Raw genomic sequence first — 25,684 nt, 5'->3', positions numbered from 1 at the left:
TGCACTGCAAAAAAGAAAGAACAGTAGATCTTTCAGTCAAGAATTTTAATATTTCCACAGTTATTTTTAAATTAAAATTGCTTCACCAACAATGTTTTATGCCATCCTCTTGTTTCTAATTTTCTTTCTATCTTGTCTTGTAGGGAAAAAATAAAAAATCTTCCCAGGGCCTTTTTCTTACCCAATGGTTTTTTTGCATATGAAATCAGTGTGTGGGGGGTGGGGGCGGGGGGCAAGTATCAGAAGAAAAGAGAAAAAATCCACATGAAAGGAAAATTCCGCTTTCTGCAAAATACTCTTTTGAGTCCCAAGCCACTCATATACCTGCACTAGTCCAGCCCTCAGTGCTGCCTCTTCTCCAAACTCGCACATTACTTACAGTCTCCACCCTATGATTTAACACTTAATGACAGTCTTATTCAGATCTCCAATTGTTTTACGTGGGTTAGCCTTATCTCCTCAAGTAGAAAGTAAAAGTTTTGAAGGAATGGGCCATATCTTATAGTCTACATAGTAGGCTGGACCAATTTGAGCAGTCACAACAGTAACTCCTTCTCATGAATCTTTATCTCAGTGATAAAGGGGTCAATCCAACAAGAGGATATGACACTTGTAAATATGTATGCACCCAACACTGGAACACCTAAATATATAAAGTACATATTAACAGACCCAAAAGAGAAATATACAGCAACAGAATAGCAGTAAGGGACTTTAATACTCCATGTTCATCTGTGGTTAGGTCATTCAGACAGAAAATCAACAAAGAAACATTGGTCTTAAATGACATGTTAGACCAGATGGACTTAACAGATATGTACAGAACACTCCACCCAAAAGCAATAGAATATACATTCTGCTCAGGTACACATGGAACATTCTCCAGGATACACCACATGCTAGGCCACAAAACAATCATTAATAAATCTAAGAGTGAAATAATATGAAGTATCTTTTCTGATCACAGTGGTATGAAACTAAAAACCAATTACAAGAGGAAAACTGTAAATTTACAATTATGCAGAGATTAAACAATATGCCACTGAACAACTAATGGGTCAAAGATGAAATAAAAAATACCTGAGAAAAATGAAAATGGAAACACAAAATACCAAAATTTATGGGATGCAGCAAAAGCAGTTTTAAAAGGGAACTTCATAACAATAAATGGCTACATTAAGAAGCAAGAACGACTACAAATAAACAACTTTACAGCTCAAGGAACTAGAAAAAGAAGAGCAAACTAAGCCCAAAGTTGGTAGAAAGAAGGAAATAATGATCAGAATGGAAATAAATGAATTAGAGACTAAAAAACAATAGAGAAGATCAATGAAACTAAGAGCTGTTTGTTTGTTTTTTGAAAAGATAGACAAACCTTTAACGAGACTCACCAAGTAAAAGAGAGAGAGAGAACTCAAATAAACAAAATCAGAAGTGAAAGAAGAAATATTACAACTGATACAACAGAAATATAAAGGATGAGTTTGAGTAGGATTGGTGTTAGTTCTTCTTTAAATGTTTGGTAGAACTCACCAGTGAAGCCATCTGCTTCTGCTCTTTTCTTTGTTTGGAGGTTTTCACAACAATTTCAAAGCACTTTTTTTTAACAAAATGTTTTTCATTTACATGCTCTTATTATTGACCATGCCTCTTAGATGTGTTTGATTATTTATTTATAAATTAAACACATGTGCTAACTACTTACAGTTGTATATGCTAGAAAACATTCACAAAATTAAACTGAAGTCCTAATACTTTCTTCCAGGCTTGCTCAACCTGGCAACTACTGCTGTAAACCACAAGCCCCATGCTCAAAGGCCCAGAGGGCTTTGGAGGCTCCATTCCTGTCCTGCAGCCCTTAGCCAAAAATCCCTGCAGGTCTTCTCCGTGGATCCTGAGTCTTCACCTCACAGAGCTAGCCCCAGCTTGGGTGGGGGCTTCATGCCTTCTGTTTCTTCTTGTTCTTCACCCAGACAAGCTTCCGGATAGATTCCTCTAACATCCTAACTGCTGGTGAATCTGCCCTCTACCACTCACTCTGCTCTGCCCTCCAGGAAGGAATGATAAGTACAAAGACCCTGAGGCCCATGTGGACCTGAGCACTCCAGCACTGAAAGGTGGCCAGAACGGCTGTAGTCAGCTGGGTGAGGCTGGGGGAGATGAGGCCCTGTGCAGAGGCCAGATCCTGCAGACTCTTACTGGAAGGCATCTGGATTTAATTCCAAGGGCAACTGCTTAAAGAGAGTATCATGGTCTGATTTACTCTTTTACAACAGTGCCCACTGGAAAGTGGGTTAGAATTAAGTAAGAGTGGAGACTGGGAGATAGTTAAGAGACAACTAACCACAGAATCCCAGACATGCGTGATGGTAGCAGGGACCACAGTGGTGACAGCAGAGCTGGAGAGAGGTAGATGGCTTCAAGATAATGTAAATGTTAGAGCTGACAATATTTGCTGAGGGGCTGACAAAGCACATGATAGACGTGGAGGAATCTAAGATAACTGCCAAGTTTCTGGCCTGATTAAATGGTGCACAATGGTGCCATTTATTTAGTGGGGAAGATTAAGGAATGGTGGTTTTTTTTTGGGGGGGGGGGGTGAATCAGTAGTTCTACTTCGAATATGGTAAGTTTGAGATGCCTCTAGACATCCAAGTGGAGATGTCAATTAGGCAGTTAAATATATGAATCTGGGAATCTGGAGAGAGGTCAAGCCTACAGATATAAATTCAGAAGCCACAGCATCTTGGTGGCCACATGAGATGACCTCGTGAAGGAGGAGAGACAGAAAAGATGGCCTGGGATTTAATCTGGTGCGTTATAATATTTTAGGTTGGGTAAAGAAAGAGGGACTAGCAAAAGAAGCAAGATAGCAGAAGCCAGAAATGTAATAGTGACTCCAGAATACTGTGTATTACAGCAGCCAAGAAATAGTGTTTAAGTAAGAATAGCCAGTGATGCTTCTGAGAGGCAAGGTCAGCTTAATATTAGCATAGCCTCTCCAGTTGTCTTATGGTTGCTGTTTGCACAATATATCTTCTCCCATTCCACTGTTTTCAACCTATGTGTACTGCTACCTTTGAGTCAAATGTGTTGACAGCATATAGTTGGATCTTTAAAAAATAAAAATCTAGTCTGACAATCTCTGCCTTTGATTGGATTATTTAATCCATTCACATTTAATATATCATTGATATAGTTAGATTCACATCTGCCATGTTAGTTTTTTCTATATGTCCCATGTCTTTTCATTCCTTTATTCCCTTTTAAAAGCATTCTTTGATGTTAAGTTAGTGGTATATGTTTGAGATTGGCAGCACAGAGTTCTTTGGTAACCCTGGCAAGAGCAGTTTCAGGGCAGCAACAAAGGCCAGAAGGCCTCCTGGGGTGAGCTGCAGACAAAGGTTAATGAGGAATGGAGACAGTGAGTGCAGCTAACTCTGCAAAGGAGGTGCCAGGGGAAGGAATTGGTAGATAGAGTGTGTGTGTTTCTTTTTTATTCAGATTGGAGACATTAGAGCAGGTTTCCATGCTGAAGGGGTTTGTCCAGTAAAGAAGTGAAAATTAATGATGCAGGAGAAGAGAACAGATCTCTGGAGGAGCAAAGTCCTTGGGAAACCAAGACGAGACAGGACCTGCATCAGCTTTCCCCCAGGGGTGACTTTGAGCTGGATCCTGATGGAAATGAAAAGGAAGGGAAGTTTAATTAGAAGGAACAGCATACGCAAAGACATGAGATGGGAAAGAGCCTACAGTGTCTGAAGAAGCTCACAGGGCCTGGGGACAGGGAAAGGGGAGGTGGTCAAGAGGAGGCTCGGCATGAGGCCTGCGGTCAACACCGCAGAGGGATGCCACAGCCCCGAAGGAGAGGACTCTGGGAGAGGACTCGGCACCTCCTCTGGGAAGACCTCTGCAGCCCAGCAGCACACACTCCTGAGCCACAGACAGAGAAATACCAATATGTACAAAGCTGGCGATCAAGTGCACTTTTCCTGTGTGTGCAAATACAACTCACCATCTGTTTTAAAAGGTCAACAAATAAAAAAGGCCTCATCTACTTTACAACTTTAAGAATCAATAACCCATTCATGTAGGTATTTCCGCCTGCACAGCCTAATAAAACTGAGTTAAAGGATATATAACACTTAACTATTTAGTAACCCCCTGAATGAATGAATGAACTCAAAGATTACCACTTAAAGGCTCACCATTTGGAACACCAGATAGAAACCCGTACCCTTTTAAAATGACTTTTTAAACAGTTACAATTATTTCAAAATGTTATAGTACACATTGTTCCCATCCAAATTTTTTCCTTCCAGTTTTATTGAGATATAACTGACATGCAGCACTGTAAAAGTTTAAGGTGTACAACAATGATTTCACTTACATACATCATGAAATGATTACCACAATAAGTTTTCAAAAATTGTTTTATTACTGAAACTATTTATGGAAAAAAGTTTAAGTTATAGTCAATTTCCAACCCACCACTTTTCTACATAGAGGTGTTATATGCAAACATTGATATGAGATTTTCTAACACAAACACCTACTGAAGTGTCACAAATATGCCTTCCCAGTATTTGTATTGACTTGACTCATAGCAACAACATACACATGCTTTCTGTCATGCCCAGAGTAAGCCCCATTTTTTTAAATTAAAAGCTACACTTGGGTTAAGATATCAATAAAAATGCCAATGCCTACGTGGCAGGAGTCCATAAGACTCGAGCGATTAATCCAGAGCATTTGGAAAACAGAGCGATGCCAGTTTGGATGGCAGAAGGTCTGGTCCTGCCATTTTCCTGAATCAGCGTATACCCTTTTAAAACCACGAGTCCCTTCCAAGTTAATTAACTCATCAAACTAAAATGAAAAGCAGTTTTAAAACCCAGCAAAATCTCATCATTAATGCATTTTAAATGGCCTATGCCGCCAGTGACTAAAGCAATTGAACTACTTCAGTGCAATCTCGTGTCACCATTTCTAGCTCTTGTCGCTGTAAGCCCTAACTACGGAGAGACATGACAGGATACCAAGTGCACAATTAACTCACCCGGCAGGTACAAAACTCATCCTAAATACAGCTTCCTGAACCTGATTCATGTTTTAAATAATACAATGCCAAACACACTATTAACAGGGGTCTCTCTACCATGTTGTACAGATTACAAACCAAGAAGCTTGAGCAACCCTACAAAGTACATGCTGCAGACTTTAGTTTTGAGATTCGGAACTAGAAGGGCTTTTTATTAAAATGCTTCAGGATACTGGTGTGAGAATGAAATATAGACATTTATCAGGCATGTTTAGATTTTATATGAAGTTATGATCACACAAGCTAAAAATGCCACATTTAACTGTACTGTATTTTATTTCATTAAAGTTATCCAGGAGTAAAAACAGGGACTAATTCTGGGTCTACTTGCAAGCAAAGCCCCCCAAAGCCCTTGCTAATAAGCAAGATGTGGTCCTTATTCCAAGAATCCAGCTGCAACACCAACTACCACGTCTAAACAGTGCTTTGATTTCTGAGTTTCAAAGGTGACCCTTCAGTCCATTTTGCAACCCTGCACTGAGTGGCTAAGGCCCCAGCTCTTACTGAGGAGACTCCAGAGAGACGGCACTGGGGATCGAAGCAGTGCCCGACGGATCTGACAGGAGGAACAGCACCCCCAGACCACGGGGACGGTCGGAACCACCAGCAAGTGCTGGACTCTGGTTCCCCACGGTACAGTGACATCAAACTGGGGCACTTCTGGGTCATCATGGGAATTATTAATAAAAATGTTACCACAACAGGGACTGTCCTGGGTAAACTGAAACGTAGGGTCACCCTCCTTGAACATGACCTTATTAATAATGTGTGAAGTCCTCGCTAAGTGCCGGACACTGCAGAGGCAGGTGTAACCAGAGTCTAATCGCAGCTTCAGGGATGGTCCCATCCTGACTGGCAGGCAGGCAGGCTGCCAGTCTGGTCTGTCTGGACATGTCCCTGTCCAGTCTGAGAGCCCATCCTACCAGGCCGGGAACCCAGCTCTACCTGTGGTGAGGTCTGGCTTAGCCTTGCTGCCTTGAAGCAGTGGGCAGGTAGTCAGGTGTACCTTTGGGCATGGGGGCCTAGTCCTCACGGCTGCTGCTTATGTACTTCCTGAGGCTGCTAAAGTTCTCCCTACCCTCTGCCCCTTTGTGGGGATGCACCCTTAGCCCTGTCCCCAGCCTGCCTGGCTGGAGCGGAGTCCTCGCCCAGCTCCCGGCTGGGGCTCCCCTGGACCTGGGGGCACAACCAGACCACCTGTTATTAGCCATGTAGAGCCCCGCTCTCCCATGACTCCCACTGGCCCTGCAAACCTCACCACAGGGCCCATGCAGCTCCCCAAAAAGGGAGCGAGACGCAAATAGGAGTTACGATCTGCCGGACATGATGAACAGAGGGGTGGGTGAGCGCTGTGCAGAGCGGGCAATGGTCGGGCGGCCTTCACCAAGGGGATACAGTTGTTAGAAGGGTGTATTGGTGGTGGATGGAGCAGTTCTCGGAGCTGGAGCAAGGTAGGGTGAAGGAGCTGACGGCTGGGCTACTCCAACCGACCATCACAACAGACCACAGATCAGCTCTTCCAGGGATGAAACCATCCTCCACGCTGGATGCATGTGCATTGTAGCTCTCACTTTAAATCAAAACGATGTATCGCACACATATGACATCATCCCTGTCACACGTGTCACCATCGACAATCTAGGACTCTCTACCCTGTGGTCACCCCAACACCCAACTCTCCAAGTTCAGAAATATAAGTCTGCTGTGTTCGTCTGTGGCTTATGGCATATGAGAAATGCCTCTAAAAATCAGATTATATACACACTCCCAAATGCAAAATAGACAGCTAGCGGGAAGCTGCTGCATAGCACAGGGAGATCAGCTCGATGCTTTGTGATGACCTCGAGGGGTAGGATTAGGATGGTGGGAGGGAGGCTCAAGAGGGAGGGGATATGGGGATATATGTATACATGCAGCTGATTCACTTTGTTGTACAGCAGAAACTAATACAATATTGTAAAGCAATTATACTCCAATAAAGATATATTTAAAAAATAAAAAAATGGAAAGTGGATTAGCTAAAAGTTTATCTTTTAATCAGATTTGCTGCATCTACCCCCCACCAACCCAAACAGGATGTAAAAATCACTTGGATTTACTGTAAATTATAATGGCAATACAGAAATCACATTCTGTTCTCTGGAAAGAGCTGGAGCTTTAGCTGAACCACGTTTATTCCAATTATAAATTTGTTTTTCAAGTAATTTAGTTGTGCTTTTAAAAGCATTACTGTAGAGCAGTTTTCAAGTTAATAAGACTAAAACTTGAGCCTGAGGCCTTTTCAAAAAAAGACAGGGTTAGGAATGTGGGAAAATCAACCCTCTACAGGGCCTGGACCAGCCCTGGGGAGCATCTTCACTCACAGTCCACCACCCCTGGACAACAGCGGACGTGTCCTTGAGTTAGGTACAATGGATGTTTTACGCACTCATGTTCTTTATGAATTAATTGAGAAAGGAGAAAGTATCAAAAAGAACTGACGGGAGGGAAGTGAGGCTGGTGAATGGAATCACCGGTGACCACGACGTGCTCAGAGAGACCGTCAGGATCTCAGTCACGCTCACTACAGCCACACACCCGGGCTTTGGCGCCGCACGGCAATGCCTGCCCACCCGAACTGCAGCTGTTCCCAGGGCAAGGGGAGGTGGGTTGACCTTTGCTGAGCTGCTTTTCCTTTACAAACATGATCTCTTCGGAGCCTCCACTCTGTGAGGCAGGACCCATCATCCCATTTCAGAGGCACAAGAGTCCACCCAGGCAGATCACAAGGTTCCTCTTCCAACCCCGCTCTGCTCCGGACGGCAGAGAGCTGCCCTCAGCTCCCGAGTCAGCCGGGTGCCTGCGGGATGACACCCACAAGGCTCTGGCGAGGACTGAGGCTGGGCAGGAGGGGTGACGCTGGCTGGTTCTCCCTCCTCCCCTCCCTGCAGGGGAGAGGCTAGCAGAGGCTGCGTCCGCACGGAGTCCCCAGGGCCTCTAGGCTCAGTGCCAAGCTGTTCCCTGACCCCCACCCGCAGGTCAGGATGCTCTTCTGCACTTGCTCACCTCCAGGCGGCTTTGTGCCCCTGTTTGGCCTCATGGTTCTTCCAGCAGCTGTAACAACTCCCTAGGTTAAATTCTCAAGGAAACTCCTGTTTTTCTGTTTGGACCCTGAGGGATTCGGTGCTCAAAGCTGTAGCTGCTAAGTGCACAGCCAGGTCCCGAGGCTGTGTGGCCTGTCCCTCCCTCTCCCAGGCCAGCCAGCTCTGCCAGCCCCGGCTGAGTCCCCCCACATCCCAAGGGGACCGGCTGGAGGGTTTGGGAAGGTGCATAGACTGCCTGAATCCTTAGCTGCTAGTTTTATCAATTGAGGCAAGTGATGACTTGCCCTTAACTGCTTGAAATGGCTTGGCAAGGCACGAAGAGATCATAAATGGGAAAGCACCATGGAGATCGACTTTCCTAAGACTTTTCCATTACCTTATGAGTCTTCAAGTCTTACTTACTGGGATTACTGGTCAGGGCAAGAGGCGCTCACCTGAAATGAACCCCCAGATTAAACTCATGGATCTAAATGGGTAAAAAAATTATACAAAGCTTCCTTCTAAGGGTTCTCTGCGAGCTCACAAATGCTTGGCTGAAGGTCCCCATGATATCTGTACACGGCGTGGCTGTGTGGCCGCCTCACCCAGGGCTGACTTCTCCACCACAACTTCCCGTGTAGCTCACTGTGGCCCCGGGCTTTAGAAACACAGCCCAGGACAACAGTGCCTGCCGCCCAGGCCTGCTGCTGTGTGTTAAGCCAGAGAGTGCAGGCGTGCCTGCGAAGCACTCGACGCCCTCAATAAACGTCACACAGACTTCACGTGGCTGATCTTATCACTGCTACTGCCATTAGCATCACCGCCGTCCTCTCCTTTTATGAGGGTTTGGTCAGCGCTTTCTCTCCTGCCTGAATCCTCCCCAGACAAGTGGCCTCCTGGACATCACTCCCTACTTCCGGCGGCCAGCATCACAGGAGGATGGCTCTCCTGCCTGTTCCTCGACCCCTTCCATTCTTTTATTTCGATTCTAAGCAGGTGGAGACCTTGGTTTCATGTTTACTAGCATTTTTTAAATCATACTTGTGAAAGAAAACACTGTGCTGTCTCGCCACATATTTCACAGTCATGGGCTAAACAAAGGGCTAATGAGAAATATACGCTCTGATTTCCTATCCTGTTATACTCTGATTGCTATTGTTTGTTGTGGTTACAAACATGAGTATTTACTGGGAAAACACTGAGTGATCTTTGGGTGGATGGATACTTTCCCTTGGTGATGTCACTGGAAAGAGGCAGAGACACTATCTAGCTTAGTGGCATCCAAAAAGTGTGAGAGTCATATATGTAATTTTAGTTTTTCTAGTAGCCACTTTTAAAAATGCAAAAAGAAACAAATGAAATAAACTTTAATAATTCATTTTATTTAACCCCAGAAACTATCATGTCAACACGTAATTGATATAAATATTAAAATCATTTGCCTCTCCGAAACCGAGCACAGAGCACACTTAGAGCATAGCTCAATTCCAACCAACCAGCAGCAGTGCTCAGTAACCACCAGGCTCCAGGGCTAAGGGATCAGACAGAGCAGGTCTAGGTGACAAGCTCCCTGATAGGAGGGCCTTGTCGTAGTTCATCTCCACCTCCCACTGGCTCCCTGGACATTTCTAGTGTGGTGCTTTGCCCAAAGCAGGCACTCAGCAAATTTCATCACTGAAGTCGGGAATGAATGGCTGAAAAGAAGTGCTATCACTTATATTGGCAAGCAAGCAAGGCCAATATAAGCTTCTTGGAATAACATGCTGTGGGTCTTATGCTTTAAAAAATTACAGGGACTTCCCTGGTGGTGCAGTGGTTAAAAATCCACCTGCCAATACAGGGGACACAGGTTCAATCCCTGGTCTGCAAAGATCCCACGTGCTGTGGAGCAACTGAGCCCACGAGCCACAACTACTGAGCCCACACGCCACAACTACTGAAGCCCACATGCCTAGAGCCCATGCTCTGCAACAAGAGAGGCCACCACAATGAAAAGCCCGCACACCCCAATGAAGAGTAGCCCCCCCTCGCCACAACTAGAGAAAGCCCATGCGCAGCAACGAAGACCCAACTCAGACAAAAAAATAAAACAATAAATAAATAAATAAAATATAAAAAATTAAAAATAAAAAGGTAAAAATTACAAATGAACATCATTGCTAAAAAAATCCCACAACGTTCATTCACCCTCACATCACCCCCAAAGCCACACTACATACAAAGAGAAAAACAAGGTTAACTGTCCTTCAAAAAAGAAAAAAAAAGGGGGCGGGGAGAGAGAAATCAAAAATGGTCCTAATCAGATCTCCGTAAGAAATGCCACAATGAATCATCCAATACTATTTAAATGACCTCATATGTCTGATATTACGGAAGAAGTTGTGATATATGCTAGGACACAGACATAACTTGAAAAGGAGTTAAAAACTAAGATTTCAACCAGGTAATTCGTGAAAAATGATGACTTTTTTCCCCTCAAGGTTACTAAAAGCATATTCACTTGGAGGTTTAGAGGCTTAATAAATGCAAATTACAGTTGCCTTTCACCTAGTTGATACAAATTAACTTGCTCAGTCAAGATAACCACTTAGAAATAATTTGTAGCTTTTGAAGACCACAAAATCGCACTATTTACAGAACTATTATGCAGTACAGATTAGCCCAAGGAAAGATGGTAGATCCTTCCAACCTGTGGGACAGAAATCACAGACGTTCCTTTTGACACCAATTCTGTCTTCTCCCGACAGACGACCCAGACTGCAGCCACCTGTTAGCCACGGCTTCCTCACAAAGCTCCCGAGGCGTTCCCTTCCCCTCAGGAAAAGGAAACAGGCAGCCTCAACAAAAGTTGATGAAATTGCAAAATACTTGGTGTAGTTTCATGAAGACTGTGAAATGAACGTCTAAGGAAAAGTCGACTAGCCCTAAAGGCACTTATTTGGAAGGGTGCTTTCCCTGGGAAAGAGGAAAAAAAAAAAGCTTCTCCTTCACTGTGACAGGGTTGGTTTTCGCTAGTTCCTAATACACTTTGAGCAAACGGATTCACAGGAAAAGGCTTCTCAATGCTCCAGCCTTCCTGTTACAGCTCCTGCCTATCGGGGGACAGGGAACTGAGGTGATGCCACCAATCACAACAGCTCCACGGCCATGGGAGTTGCCTTTCTACCTTCAGTGAAAAATCCTCATTTAACCAAAACTTGATTTATTCAACCTAGCAGAATTTCCATCAGATCCCAGGCTTGAAGAATCCATGGTTCTATAGTCACTAATAAAATACCAGTGTTCAGCTAGTCCTTTACAAGATTCTTACAAAACCTACAGCTAATGGCTTCATTTATTTGGCCAAGAACTGGCATAGTATATTTACTTGTTAAATTATTACATTTACTTTTAATTTTCTATCTGATTGAAAGCTGTTTGTGCTGTCCTTTACATGCAAATCCATAGTGCTTTTTAAAACCTCCATAATGGCTAATTTTGAACATTTAAACTTCAGGGAAAAGAAGTAGAGAATACATAAATCGAAATTTATATCACTACTCTTTAAAAGATTATTTTTAGGTTTATCAATTTACTTCTCTCCACAGGCAGCATGTGCCTCTTTAGCCATCTGAAAAACTGTTGACATCTTTCGAATTTTATTTTATGTCAGTTTTTCACATATCGTCCAATTCTAAACACAGATCCTTAAACTGCTGTATAGCCCCTTGAGCAGAGCCTATGTTAATAAATGTCACCTATTTTTCAGTAATTCGACCATGTTGATGACACATTTCATATTGCTGACAACCTGTCACTTGCTGAAATAATTAGTTTTGTACCGTAACATGTGACTTTCATTCACTCAGTAAACCTCTGCTGAGTCTGCCCTGCACCAGCGTGGCTGGCCCTGGGCTACACGCAGCAGGCGGCCTGGCCTCCCAGAGGTGCCGGGGGGCTGCGGTCCTGTCCGAAACCTCTCCCTCCAGGCAGCCTTTCTGCATTTCAGACAAAGAGCACTGGCATTACCACCTGCAGACCTGGGTCTGAATTCTGGCTCTGCCAGCTAGCCGCTGATGACCTTAGACTCGCAGATTTGTCCTCTCTCGGCCTTGATTTTCTCATCCCTCACACAAGGATGATCATTTATTCTACAGCATTGCTGTGAGTCAAATGAAACACCGGAGGGAAAGGGAAAGAATCTGGCACTCTGAAGCCCGGAAAATGTCAGCATCCTTCCTCCATCCTTCCTCCAATTCCCCTTAAAAACACACGGCTGTCTATACTAAACGGACACTCCAGTTTTGAAGCAAAGCGATAGAGGAACTGTAAATCTTAAACATGTATTGCTGTGACAAATAACTGGGAGTTACATGTGATAAGGGCTCGTAACCTGAGAGACTATCAGCAGCGAGGGCCCCACCCACGTTTCTCTAACACGGACCCTTTTTTGGACAATTGTTAGGTTATTATTTGGTCTTCCCCATCAGAGCTTTGAAAGCAGGTCTGCCCAAAACAGGAGCTAAAACACCCGAGGGGCAGAGCCCTTCCACCTGTGGGTGATTCACTCTAGAGGGAGAACTGCAGGGTCAGGAAGGAACTTACACAGTGGACAGTCAAGCTCACCAGGTCCAGCGCTGGTGAGTCACATGGACACCTCCTTCGAGCCCCACAACCGCTCCAAGGTGCAGATGTAATTGTCTTCTACCTTCTATGAAGAAACGCAATATTCAGGAGGCTAGGAAAGCTGTCTGCAGTGACAAAGGTATACGCAGCTCAACATCGTTTCCCACAGCTTCTCTTTTGACTTGCAGGGTCATTAAACGCCTCAGCTTGGGAGATGTCTGGCTGGGTCCCCCCCCAGCTGCTTTGCCGGTCCTCATGGTCGGACAAGGCCCCTCTCCTGCGGGTCAAGTCCCCACTCCTCTGCCTGCCCCTGTGGCTAGACAAGGCCCCTCTCCTGTGGGTTAGAACTCCCCGCGTCTTGGCTCCACCGACAGCTCCAATCAGCATCTCCAGGGCTGCACAGCCTCAGGACCGCTCATGACATCGTGCCGTCATGGATCACATCAGTGTTTGTTCTCCTCCTCCTGGCGTCTCCAAGGGGCCACCAGGAATACTGAGTACTGTCCCTCGATTTGATGACCAACTCTGTTCTTCCGCAAAGCCCTCAGAAGCTGCCACTGGAAAACAGCAAGCACTCTCCCGTCTCAACGCTGCTCACCTGTGCCTCTTCTCCAAGAGCGAGTTCACACAAAGTGACTCCGGGGCACCGCAGAGTAGCTGTTCTCACTCTTGGCATTGCCTCTACATGACCTGTGCATGGGCAATGCCAACAACCTTATACCCTTCTCACCCATTCCCTGTGCGGTGACAACAGCACACAGAGTACGCAGATTCAGCACAGGCACCGCCGTACCCCTCGGCTCCCTAAGGAAATAAACGAAAAGTGACACCGGAGTCGAGGGGTAAGCCGGAAGTCTCCTTCACGGTCACCCTTCAGGGTTTCAATGTGTGTAATAACGAAACAGTATCCTCATCGAGCATATGTTTATGCTTTCTATTTTGGCTTTTAGTTTAGTTCAATTCAACAAACTAATTAAAGTATCATGAGCCAGGTACACGAGAAGTACTAAAACACTTCCAGTCCGGTGCAGATGGCAGAAAAAACAATTCAAAAGTAATCCATGATTATTAGAAGGCAATATAGGGAGATCAACGCGATGCTTCGTGATGACCTGGAGGGGCGGGATAGGGAGGGTGGGAGGGAGGCTCAAGAGGGAGGGGAGATGGGGATATATGTATACAAGCAGCTGATTCACTTTGTTGTACAGTAGAAACGAACACAACATTGTAAAGCAATTATACTCCAATAAAGATCTGAAAAAAAAAGAGGAGGAGGGGGAGGGGGAGAGGAGGGGGAGGCGGTGGCAATACAGAAGCACACCCAGGGAGCTGGCGGGCACCCAGGGTGGAGCCACCGTTCCAGCCTACAGGTCCAGAGAAGGCTTCCTAGGGACTCCGGAGCCCTACAATAACTCACATACACACAGCCACAGTTCCTGCATCCTCTCCTGAAGAGGAGAGGTGACTAAAGAAATTCGGTGAAAAGCTATCTTTGCAAAAGAGACAATCATACGTCCAAAACTCAGGAACGAACCTCCTCGCACGCGTGCGTCACAAAAGTGACCCATTTTAGCTTTGTTTAAGTAACCTATTTATCCTTGAAATCACTAGGGATGGGTCTGAGTCTTAAACCACAACCCTTTTTTTCCCCTTCTTGGTGAGATCCTCTTCTTTCTGACTTTCCACGTCAATTATGAATTGTCCTTCCGTTCTCATTTACGGAGATCAGAAGTCAAGTATTTTACCCAAAGAAGTAAACCCTGAAAAGATTCACATAGAAGCAGCAAACTCTAACACTCCTGCCCACACAGAAAGCCTTACAATCAAATAGCCAGGGAAATGATTTATTATTTAATGAAACTTTATTTTCCCGAAATTTCCGTACTTTACAACCAATTATATGTCTACTAAACAAAATCAATAGGAAGAGCCAGTGAAAACAGCTAGTGGTAAGTTCTTTTTATTCTTAGAATTATTAGACCTTGATTTCTTCTTCAAAAAATTGTAATCTTAAAAAACAAATCAGCTGTTTATACACTTCCTCATTTCTTTTAAAAACAAGTCTCAGCACCTGCCAGTAGGGCCTTATTATTTAAGCTTTACATATTAGAAAAGAAATAACCCTCCACACATTTAAGTATGAAAAGAAATAATAAAATGGCTTTTGGCAGAAACTGTAGAATTATCCCATTTCCTGTCTTGGTTGTAAACAACAATTTACCTAAATGGCTGAAAATAAATAGCTTTCATATTTTGATTCGGTGTCGTCACAGCATACAGAAAAAAAAAATGGAGTTTTCTGCTGACCTATGATGAGGTACAAAATCATTACATTTGAATACGTGCCTCCAAAATGCAAGGGAAGCCTTATGCATATTTCACAATAGTTAAGGAATAAGAATTTGCTCAAATGATATCTTATAAATGTTCTGGAATACTTTTCTGGATAAAGTAGAAAAAGTCTTTACAGTGAAAGAGAATTTCTCCGTCCTTATTAAAATCACTGCAGTTCAGTCCTCACTAGCATTATAAAATGAGTGGCCCGTGATGGACGATTCTGGCCACCTCGTCTGGTGAGAGCATAGTTCTACAGATGCTGAAGCTCTTACCCCACGTGGACCATCTTATTCCCACAGGAGTCATTTAGCTCTGCTTTGAGCCATGGCTGCAAATCATAGACGTTCTTTTTAACATGGTCGGGCATTTCGTAAATCCTAAAGACAGGAGGTAGATTAGAGACTATGACAAGTCAAACCCTGAACAAAACAAAAAGCATCCTTTAACAACATCCACGTTGTTACACAGATACAAGTGCACCTGGAAGGCAACGTGCACGTGTGACAATAGCTGTGTGGGAGGGAAGAGACCTAGAGGGTTAGTTTTTCAAAATGTTCTTTAATATATGCTTTATATCATCTTTAATACGAAACATTTAAAGACACGCCAAAAAAACAAAAATGCCACTGCTGCGGAAAAACAACTCAAAGGCCCATAATGATAGGTTATCAGCTTCGTATCTACACAGAATACAGAAATGTAGAAACAGGTGAAGATACATTATATGGAACCAAAGATATATTCACAGATGAAAGTAAGTTTATTTTTGTCATCAAATAAGGAAGAATGGATTTCCTCTTTAGAAGCCTCCACTATGGCTTTCTCCTTTTCATTTCATTTGTTGGATTTTCTGGTAAGAGAATACGCAGCTCTAGAGCAGCTTCTCTCCTTTGAGCAAAGGAAAGAGGAGAAAGTTTGCCAGTGGAGCGGACACGTCCCCCCAGGGGACTCACAGGTAACAGGGAAAGACAGGACACGACTGCCAGACACCAGACGCTAAGTTACACCAGGCTCTGCTTCCAACACCTGCTCTGCAGTTCAAGATGCCTGAAAACCCTCTGCCCCAACGGTGCGCGTTTCTGTCTTGACTTTGGGTCTCATTCCCAGGTTGTGATAAATACGGTAGATCCCAACTGCTGCCTTTGTGATAACAAACATCATTCCCTCCACCAAAGACACATCTCCCCCAAGGCAGGAAAAGGAAGTGAACGGCGTGGCGAGCCCTGAGAGCCCTGAGCACACCACGGCTCAGAAGCACTCACGGGACTCTCGGGGGGATAAATAATGGTTTCTAAAAACTTGCGAAAGCCTAAATCAACGGGTAAAAGGAAAAAGAGGACAGAGGCTGGATGAAGACAGAAAGGCGCCAATGGAGGACGGGTCTCCGTTTTACAATCTGGGGAGAGATCTAGCACGTGGCGTATCCCCTGAATCCACAGGGATTCACAGAGCACCTTCCGGGTGCTGGACCTTTCTAGTGCACACGAACCAAAGGCATTCTCAGATGTTCCTCCTTGAAACTATAAACCAGAAAACATATTTTTAGAAATGCGTACCCTGCCTACTTACAAATCTGAAGTGGCATACGTTTATAAAGCCCAATATAAAAGAGGATAATTTGGAGTGAAGAAAATAGAACATCTAAAAGAAGTGTTAAGATGTTACCAACACCCCTGAAGGGAATAAACAGCTATAGTGAGATACTAAATCCCCGCGACAGAAGTCACAAATGGCAATTCACAGGGTTACATATATTTACTGTCCAATAAAATGAAGCAAGCAAAAGTCCTTGCTAGGAACAACTTCCACACACTAAATTCAAAATGCAATTCATCACATGTTTCTTGTATAAAAACCACTGGGAAATAAAGTAGATGGCAATTACTTTTCTACTCAGGAAAGCAAAGCCCTGAGAAGTAGAAGTTAACAACTAAATTAACCTTCAAGTACAGTCTTCAGCTATGCTGCAAACAAAATCTAAATCATTCAGAAGACGTACCTATGTTTGAAGCAAATCACCAAACTCGTAGAAAACCTCCCTACTCTTTTAACTTTCATATAACGTCCCACTAATACTGAAACTACTCACTTCTCATAGACGGTGAAAATGAAGATGGAATCACAATTTTAATCATGAGAGTACTGTTGGTTTTCTTTTTCCAAACGCTCAATATAAAACTTCAAAGTATATTATTTTTTTAAAAAACTAACTGATACAAAGTTTGCTTAAATTAAAACGGAAAGTAAACTGGGGGTGGGGGGAAGCATGCTATTTTCGTTTTTGCTACTTGATCTATAGGTTATCGGTATTACATTATTTAAATAAATGTATTCCCAGCAAATACAAATCACGACAACTGTAGTTTAGACTGGTTTGATAAATTTTACTTTTCCAAGTTGTAGTTCGAACTGCATGTCCAACAGAGTTCATATGTGCAAAACCGTGCCCTGGGAGGTACTTAAATCCATACGAACGAAGAGAAACAGGAATTCATGCCTTAAGACTTGATTGACACTTTTAATCACAAAATGAATGTGGCTTGTGCCCCCTGCAGTGTGTGAATCACATAATCAGGTGATTCTGAAATATTAGCCACATGTATAAATTCCTATTTGGGCTTGTAACGGTCCAGTGGCATACCAGCCAAAAGTAAACAAGGCAACAATGAAAACAAATAGCTGAGGTTGTGAAAAAGTAAACATTCCAAAAACAAGACTTCATCATTCCTGAAAGTTGTTTTTCTTGACAGTTTTCCTCTTTGGGCAAGCAACCCTGTGTCAGCTAAAAGTTCTAACAGAACAGCAAGGGCTGACCAAAAGAAAATTATACACGAGTTTTCCTGTGCTTTGGCAAAGGGCACAATCTGCTTTCCTCTCTGCCAACAAAACCTCCTAATATGAAAAGAGTCATTTGCAATAAGTTTCCAACATTTAAAATTGTTGCTAGGATTCTAGGCTTGTTGCACTGACACAATGTCGTCTGGCATCTGAGTGCACCAATGCCTCTACAGTACGAAAACAAATGAGCTTGTAAGGCTGTCCTTACATAGTCACACCCCCTAGAACATCGTGGCCACCAGTGCTTCTCCACCGTGAGGACAGTCTCCTCCCTTTGGTGGTGATATCTAGGCTGGACCCAAACGCACTGAAGTGCAAAGAAGGCAGGCAGGCCCCTACCCTCCCCCCTTCTCTACAGCCCATTAGACCCTCTCCCTTCTCTCTCCTCTCATCTTACTGGACTGAGAGTTCCCAAGAAGCAGCTAAGCATGAGTCATAAGAAAAATGAAGCTTCAGCTTGCTGTCACTGGCCCCCAGGGCAAAGCATCATTAACGAATTTGTGCGTGTTGATGGAAATGAGGCCTCCTGGTAAAGAAGTTAGAAATCACTTTTAAGCTGTCTTGCAGCCATTCATTTTAAACCTTCAAATGAGCATGTTTTGGGGTTCACTACCCTCTTACCAACAATAAAAAATGTAAGCTCTTCATTCCTTCTTCTGTCCTCTGACGACTTTCCAAATACAAGAAGAAAAGCAACATCTGAGATAGTCCAGGAAATGGATCATCAACTCAAAATAATCACGCACTGGCTGAACAGATTCCTAACACGTCAAACCATCACGCAAGGGCTGCTGGAGGCTGCCGCCACTTCTACTTCATTCACGCCTGCAGAGTGCCAGGTACCGGGCAGGGATACAACATACAATACGGAATGAGATGCAGCTCTCAACACATGAGGCTGGAAGAGATACCTAAGAGGTAAGTATGGGAAGAGAGGTCAATGAAGGGGCCGTGATGCTCTGGACACAGGGAGGGTGGGGTCCTGCGGCGGCTCCTGAGCTCACATCTACCGAATAACTGATCTGAATGGGTAAAACTGGGAGGAACTGACATTTCCGGTGACAGGAACCTTGTAAGAGTGGAAAGGCTCTCGGGGCGCATGTGAAGGGAAGCTACTTTGTTCGGCCTGTGGCCGGAGTGAAGGCTGGGGGCGGGAACAGTGAGAGCCTAGATAGAAAGGTGATCTCAGGAACCACGAGCGCCAGCCCAGGAGAAAGGACTTACAGGACTATGCTGTATGATGCACTAGTTTGAAATCATTCCCCTCTAATCAGGGAAAAAAGGAAATACAAATCACAACGTAAAGTGACGTGAAATAATTCAGGCAATAAATACATATTCGATGGCTATTCTAATACCTAGTACAGTGCCTTGAGCTTGGAAGACGTGAAACCTTTTTGAATAAATGATGCCTATCATGTATGAGGCTTAGCACCAAGACACCAGACACCACGGGGGGACCTCGATGCCCAAACACGGATTCTACCCTTAAGGTTCTTGCCTCTGTACAGATGGGCCCATCGAGAACCAGGAGGCTGAGATGCTGCCTGGTACCAGTGACAGTACCCTTGTTAGAAGGAAGTGATCTGTGATAACCAGCCCCCCAAATGCCGCCACTGTGGGGGCCAACGGAAGACTCAAAGTGCAATCAGTTAGCGAAAGACTGAGATAAATAAACCCCCCACACAAGGACACTCTCCTCTCCTCCACCTTGCCACTCTCTGTCGGAGGGAAAACGCTTACCTAACGACCTTCCTTCCTTTGAGAGATGACCGTGTCCCCCGAGCACTGTGGTGATGGTTACTTTCTGTGTCAACTTGGGTAGAACAAGTTTGGTCAAACAGCAGTGTAGACGTGATTAATATCTACAATCAGTTGACGGTAAGGAACGCAGGTTAGCCCCCAGCATGTGGGTGGGCCTCATCCGATCAGCTGAGGCCTTAAGAGCAAAGACAGGTTTCCTGAGAACAAGGAATTCTGCCTCCAGACGGCAGCGTGGAACACCCTTGAGACATCAGACTCCAGGCTGCAACACCAGCTCTTCCCGAATCCCAGGCCTGCTGCTGGCTGGCTCTATGGATTTCAAGCAGGCCAGCCCGACAGTGGCTCAAGCCAATTCCTTGAAAATCCGCCTCTCATTCCCTCCCACCCCCACCCCTCACGGTATTGGTCCGGTGACTCTGGGGAACCCTGACGCACACAACTGTGATCTGACCGTGGGCTCACTCACGACCACCCCCTGCTCCACCACAGCTGCTGAGAGGACCACGTCACTCCTTCTCACGTAGTTCTCAGAGGTAACCACCTGGACGGCGAGGTTCAACTTGCCCTCTCCTACCAGCTCCTTCTAAGGCGGGCCTCAGGCACTCTCAGGTGGGCTGCCCCAGCCCACCCAAGCCAGCCCACAGCAGCCAAGCCACACCAGCCCCAGGCAGAGGAGAGCCAGGCCTTCTACAGGACTGGCCGTGGCTTTCCCACTGGCGCGTGGCATTTGGAAGAGGCCAGCTGTCCCCAGTCCAGGGCATGGCACCTGGAAGAACTTGCCCCACCCGCTCAGAGCACCTCGTTTCAACAGCTTCCTTTTCCCCATCCGTCACCCCGGACGTCTGCCCGAGCAGTCCCCAGCCCCTCAGTCATGGGCACGTCCTCCAGCCACCCCTACCCCCCGGCACCTGGGAGAAACCCCACGGACTCCAGAACATGCCAGTGTCTGAGCATCGCACGGCCGAGAAGCCCCTCTGACAAATCTACCCTCTGGACTCTGTGACCTGGACTCAGCCACAGCCCCTGGACTCTGTGACCTGGACTCTGTGACCTGGGAGTCCGATCTGCACTGGGGTCCAAAACTATTACAGTGAATGCTCCCAGAAAGCGAATGTCACGGCTCCACACTGTATACTGCAAAGCAGCCGAACACATTTCCTAAGAGAGCAAGGGGCTGAGACTGAGTGATGCCTTGATGAAGTGAGTGAGGGACCGAATCCCAGCCTCCATCTCCCCTCAGTACTCAGGGAAGGCCACCAGGACCCCCTGGGGAGCCCGCCTCCAACAGGCCCCGTGGAAATCCTTGTGTTTACTCAGTGTAATCTGAGGCTCGGAAGCGGAGCCTGTTTTGTCCTCTGAGAGCTTCTGGAGGAAGGCAGTGCTCTCAGAGCCCAGGCTGGGATTCTCCACGATGCACTAACCCCCTGGACGAGCCAGATCTCCTGAAGCAGCCCTTGCTTCTGTCTGAGCAGATCTCCCCACGTCAGAAATCTGTAATCGGGAAAAGGGCCAGCACCGGAACTGGACCCGGACGGAAGCAGGGGCCTCTGGAGCAAGGTCAAGTGCCCTTTCCCTCTCCACGCACGGAGTCTCGTGAGGACAATTCTTAAGATGATTCAATAAGCATCTATTATGCAAAATGAGACACAACTGCATTTTCAAAGGTGATTAGATCTAAGTGCTGATGTGCAAGGACGTCTGGACTTAGATTTCACTTAGTAAACAACACAAGGCTCAGAAAGACAGCCATGACCCCAAACAGGGACTCTTCACGGCGGCTGCAAGAGAGGCACCAAGTCCTGTGGGAACGCGGGCTCAGGGACCACACCCATCGGGTGACAGCTCCCAAGAGCACCGGAGCTGCGTGTCCAGCTGCCTCCCAGTTAATTCTCCTCGGTGGCCTCAAAGGCACCTCAGGCTCGGCATGTGGCAAACCGGACCCAGCTGGTCTTCCAGCAAGGCTCCCTCCTCAGCGGGGGTTTTGCCTCCTCAGGCCGGAAGCCCAGGAGCATCTCGGACCCACCCATCCTTCCTCCTGTCCCTCCCGTCAGCGTCACCTCCTAAATCCAGCGGCAACCCGTCCGCCTCCATTCCCCTCCACACCGACATCACGTCTCTGGACAGAACGGCCTCCAGCCTGCCACTGTCACTCAGTCCTGCCCTCGAACGCGCTGTCCGCTGCAACCGTGGGACGAGGTCTTGACACTGCCTACTCGAAACTCTTGGACATTTCCCTTCCCTCTCTGGATAGAGATAAGCTCCTTAAAGAGGCCCGCAAGGCTCTGCAGGTGTCCAGTCTCACCCTACCCACCACCCTCTCTGATACCCCCCGACCTCCGGCATCCGCTGGGCTCTGCCTGTGCTGTTTCCTTGGCCCAGAACGCTCTTCCCTTCTCCTCCCCTCTCTGCTTAGTTTAACTCCTACTCAGTCTTCAGATTTCAAAACAACAGTCACTTTCTGGATCTCCAGAATTAAGTCTAATTCTCCAATTATAAGTTCTCTCCGTCCCACGGACCTCTTCTGTCCAACACCCGTCACCGTCATCATTTTACATTTCTTGTCTCATTACGTGATGCATGTCTCCTCTCCCACTAGACTCTAAGCTCCTTGAGAGGAGGAAAAGTGCTAGACACTGTGCCCAAGTGCCTAGCCCAGGGGCAGACACGTCGCAGACCCTAAATAAACACGCACAGGCCCGGGCCACACAGAGCAGTGAGAGACGCAGGGCAGGCAGCTGTGTTGGGCCTCTCCTCACTCCCCCGTGATTCTTCCCGATTGCACGGTAGGGTTCTCAGTGTCTGCAGAAACAACAGTTTTTAACAGCATTTTTTCTTTTCCCTATCTTAAACATAATTTTAAAATACTTAAGAGAGAGAGAGAGTTCTGGTAATTTATGTAGTTACAACATTCATTCACTACATATGGGTAAATTTAAATATTTCACTTTTCTGTTTTTCACATCAAACACATTCACGGACTAACTACAACGTCTGAGCACAGCACGAGGCATCAGGAACACAGAAATGAGGAATACGTCCTCTGCTCTGTAGGTTACAGGGCTTTGGTGCCCTAGCACCTGCATTCATTTGATTGCTTTTTTGAGTACCTACTGGAGACACAGCTAAATCAGGCTGCTCTCTACTTTCAAAGAGTTCACAGTCAAAAGGGCAAGTAAATGATTAGTAAAGAAATAAATCTAACACAGAGTCAGACTTGCTGTACTCAGGTATGTACAGGTTACAGGCACAGGCCTTGAACCTACCATTGTATTATCTGTGCATGAGCTAATAATCCACAATGTACTCTTCTCTTAAGACGATTTTTCATCTTCATGAGTAGGATGGTGTGTTCCTTTTCTCAAAGTTTGATAAGATATATTGCCTCAAATACTTACATATTTGTGTACATACACGTGTACGTGTGCGATTATACAAACACATAATCTTTACTTTTTACTACTAGATCCAATTATCTTTAGGAATCAAGAAGAGGGAGACTTTAATACTTTGAGGCACTGCTTTTCAAATCTCTTATTCACAATTTCTTCAGCTTAGAAAGGTCCCAGTAACTCCTTTTCGTGTCAGTTGTTCTTGGTTTTATTTTTCTAAGCAGTTTTACTTGCTTTTTCTCTCTTCAAACATGCATTTCTTTGCATAAAACTTCACCATATCAAGTTTGACCAGGAGTGGGCAAAACCACAGGGCAGGGTTAAGATTATGAAAATATCAATGAGTACACCCACGCCTTTAATTCCCTTCACTAATTATTTACAGTTAGGTTATTAAAGTCAACTGACTCTGAATTATTCATACTGAAGAACTGTAACAGCGTAAGGGTCACACACGAAAGGTCCTGGGAAAAAAGATGGTAGGCCGATGCGACTGTGAGGAGTACCCAGAGGCCGGGACCCTGGGCCCAGGCAGGCGAGCTGCCGGGGGCCCGCCCCACTCAGGGACGGAGATGCCACGCCCTGACCAGCCCTTCCCACAAGTACATCTCTGCTGGCCTAGCGCTCCACTTCCCCTGACCATGCTGTTCAAAATAAATCTCTTTCAGCATAATCTCTTCTTCAACTTCCCTTCCCTTCCATTCCTTCAGCCGACTTGCTATTCCTTCTACATCAACTGCCACAAAAAGAAAAGTGTCTACTCAGTGGGCGCCACTCTTGTCTCTCCCCAGCATCATCCCAGGACCCACCCAGGACCCACAGGGATGTTGGAACATCCCTGCAGAACCGCCACTCACCACACACATCATCCCAGGTCCCTCCGGCAGGAGCGGACCCTGTGCGCCTGGACACTGCAGCATCAGAGGGCGAGACTCCTGCCAGCAAACAAACCCCTTAGCCACCCGGCGGCGGTCCCCTTCTGGGCATCCGTGACGGCTGCCTCAGGCCTTTGCCCGTCCCCACCCCTTCCCTTCCTGGCCAGTAGATGACCGCCCCTGACACGCCTGAGCAGGCAGGACTTGCACTCCCCCAGGGGGCTTCACCTACTCTCCTCCACCACCTCCCTATCGCCCTCCCCTAGTCTCAGCCAAAGGCCTGGGCGCCTACTTCACTAGAGACAAGAGGCATCGATGGGCAGGCACCCTCAGCTTCCTTTCTCCTTCTCTGATTCCAGGCTGGTTGGAAATGCCAGCCTCTCCGCTCAGAGGCTACACCCCCACCTGTGCCCTGGACCCTGTTCCCTTCACACACCTGCAAAGAGACACCACTGCACCAGTTACCCTGCAACGAAACCTTCAGACTTGCCCCTGCTGTTGGCACTTTGCCTCAGCATTAAACCTCAACTCCTGTCCATGTGAAAGCAACACAGAACAAAAATGCTTCCTCCACCTTGTGCCCCTGCCGCACCTGCACTTGACACTGAGTCGTCTGTCTCCTCCAGGAGACGGTGCCCTCTGAGGGCGGGTCCCGTGTCATTCTTAGTCACATGTCACCCCTTAGCAGGGACTGACACACGGCAGGTGCTCCCAGAGGACGTGCTGAATGATAAGGGAGTGGCTGGAATACACGGAAACGTGCAGTGGGACGGTCCCCGGACCTGATGTAAGAACACCAGCCTCTAGTCCCAGCCTCGACATTTGCTAGTGGCCTAAGCTGTCCCTAAACTTCTGTTTGCTTCGACTGTGAAAAGAGAGAGTTCTGCCAAGATGCTCTCGAAGGCCCCTTCTGGCATTAGCCTTCTGTGACTCCCGTACCTTACAGCACGAGGCGGTTTTCTGTTGTAAATGTTAGAAGGTGACCCTAAGAAAAGGGGCAGGCTCTCCACTGAAACAAGAGGGCAAACACTCTGAATGCAAGTATTTCATCTAGAAAATGTGTTGCTGTTTTTGTTAATTCCAAGAATGCTGGAATTAAAATATGCCCCTGGCATATGTTACTAACAGAAACTTTTGGTATTTCATTGAACATAGATGATTGGATTGTTTGAAATCTTAAGTATTCAAACTGTGATGCCCAACAATTACTCAATAAGTAATAAGTCACTGAAATTTTCCTCTAATGGTGGCACCAGAGGGGACAGAGGAGGGGATGAGATACCTTCCTACCCTCAAGAAGCTTACAGGACAGTTGGGAAACTACGACTAAAATGTGTTTTACGAGGTGGTAGAAAGTCTTCAGAAAAGGCTTCTGAGGGAAGGTGAGGCTTATGCCCAGGGAGTTGCTTATTTATCCACACAGATGGAAAATGAACAATATTTGATTCAAGTATGGGGTGCTGACTTTGGACCTAGATTCACAGAGATGCTGGCAGTCCCTGGCAGCTAGGCAGGACCTGGGATGGCGTGAAGCAGGCGGTCCTGACAGGAGGACAGTGGGGCTGAGGCCTGCATGGGAGAACGTGGCCCACCCAGGGTCAAGTGGGAGATGGGGCGAGGGGCAAACTCCCCAGGGTCCTGAGAGTCAGGGCCAGGAGCTAAAACCAGCGTCACATGAAGAAGGGATGGCTGGGTGACGAGCGGCTTGACTAG

At 46.1% G+C, this 25,684-nt stretch overlaps 1 protein-coding gene across 3 annotated transcripts in view; it reads right to left on the bottom strand.

The window, feature by feature from the left end:
• The window catches only part of PLCL2 (phospholipase C like 2), a 190,471-nt gene that overhangs the window by 88,943 nt on the left and 75,844 nt on the right, over window positions 1-25,684 (bottom strand). Inside the window, exon 1 of one of the 3 annotated variants that reach the window (XM_057739451.1) lies at window positions 12,748-12,930. The exons of 1 other annotated variant lie outside the window; for it this stretch is intronic. The gene's annotated coding sequence lies outside the window, so the exon portion shown is untranslated. Of the gene's footprint in view, window positions 1-12,747; window positions 12,931-25,684 lie in introns of those variants that run through there. One more of the 3 variants, XM_057739452.1, reaches the window with a different exon arrangement.

The sequence above is a fragment of the Hippopotamus amphibius genome, chromosome 6, assembly GCF_030028045.1.
Source record: "Hippopotamus amphibius kiboko isolate mHipAmp2 chromosome 6, mHipAmp2.hap2, whole genome shotgun sequence".
Lineage (NCBI taxonomy): Eukaryota > Metazoa > Chordata > Mammalia > Artiodactyla > Hippopotamidae > Hippopotamus > Hippopotamus amphibius.
The sequence above is the reverse complement of the archived record's forward strand: the minus strand, read 5'-3'. Positions and strand labels throughout refer to the sequence as shown.